We start from the raw sequence: 1,667 nt of genomic DNA on the forward strand, positions 1-1,667 counted from the left end.
CAAGAATCTGGCTCTTTATTGTTTTATTTTCTTTTTTTACGGCAGTCTTATAGGAACAGAAAATTTTTACTGGCCTCCTGATTTAAAAACATAAATCTGTACATTATCGAAGCATGCTAGGTTAATGTTTTCAAGCTGTAAAAAAAATACAGCAAATGGGCTGCTGACATTTCTTATATGATATAAATCTTATAGTACATAGGGTCAGTACACTAGAAGAAGGAAATGGCATTAGAAAAATACAGATCTAATATCTGATAAGGTGTGCATCAAAGTCTCAACAGAGAAAGGCAGGTAGAACTGCAGGCACATCCTCCTTAACGATACTCGTATCTGAGGCACTTTTAATAGCTCTGTACCATATGCACACTGATACTGACCTTAACATGCACAGATAAAGCTGGAAGTGTGTAGCTATTAATCCACACCTCAGTGGCTTGCCAAATTCTTTATTGTTCCATGATTTTAGCCCACTAGTTTTCTCTTTTAATTAAGTAACAACTGTGAAAATGTAATGAATTCTGTATGAAGCAACTAAGCATACTTCTGAACTCCAGACTGTATTGATTTCAGTCCAGTAAATCATAGCCATGGGGACAATGTGCCTGAAGGATAACAAAGTGAACCTAGAACCCTGTCATCTCGTTTTTGTCCCCTCTTGTGACACCTTCCTGCTTCTAGGGATGCACAGTGAGCAATTTTAGTGCAGCTGTAATCCTGTGTTCTGTGCTGTGGATCAGCAGACTGTGGTATTACAGAAGTGCAGCGGCAGCCTCTTCCCCAGAGGTTGAGGGCATCGCTTCTCTGCAGGCGAAGTGCATGATCTTGCTGGAGTATCCACCATCTGCCTGCCCAGAGCTCCTGGGAACAGGAGCATTTTATTTCTTTGTTGAAACATATTATGTAAGCCCACATATTTTGCACAATGTAGTTCTGCAAAACGCACAGTGTCTCTTTCGGTCATTTACATGTTCCAGCAGTGCTAATTTGATCAGCACAAGGGGACTCAGCTAACCAAGTGAGACTGTCCTGGAATATAACAGCTTCTTCGTGCACTGAGCAGCTGTTTCAGTGCTCCAAGACCAAGTGCTGTCTTTCATGCTCAATTACTATACTACAAAAAAAGGCACCTTTGATTGCCTCAAGAGATTGCTTTATTGGGTGGGTTTTGCAACATACAGTAATTTGAAAGTGCTTCTTAAGGGACATTACAAAGACTTTAAATTTTGATTTAAAAAAATTACATCTATTTTTGTAGCTGTGTGAGAATCATCATCATCATGGCTAGACTTCGCGAATGAAGATATGGGAAGGGCTCTACCCACACTTGGTACAAGCGCGCTGATGACTAAAAAGGCTGATGCAGGATAGGCAAGTCTGGTTGCAAAAGGCACAGTGGAAAGTCTCCTTAGGTGGTATTGGTCAGGCACGGATCTTTCTGCATTGTCTTTTCTCCTCGAGACTAATTCTACCTGCGTTGTCAAAGGAGGCAGCAGCATTATGGATGGTGTCTCTCCACGTCTCCCAGTTGGAGGCCAGAGTGGACCACTGATGGTAGTCAATATGGCCAAAACTGAAGTATTGTTTCAGAGAGTCCTTGTATCTCCTCTCTGGGGCTCCTCTGTTGTGGCAGCCCGTGGGGGGGTTCCCCCCGAGAACCACCCTAA

This window comes from Apaloderma vittatum, unplaced genomic scaffold (assembly GCF_000703405.1).
Source record: "Apaloderma vittatum isolate BGI_N311 unplaced genomic scaffold, ASM70340v1 scaffold430, whole genome shotgun sequence".
In the NCBI taxonomy this organism is placed as follows: Eukaryota; Metazoa; Chordata; class Aves; order Trogoniformes; family Trogonidae; genus Apaloderma; species Apaloderma vittatum.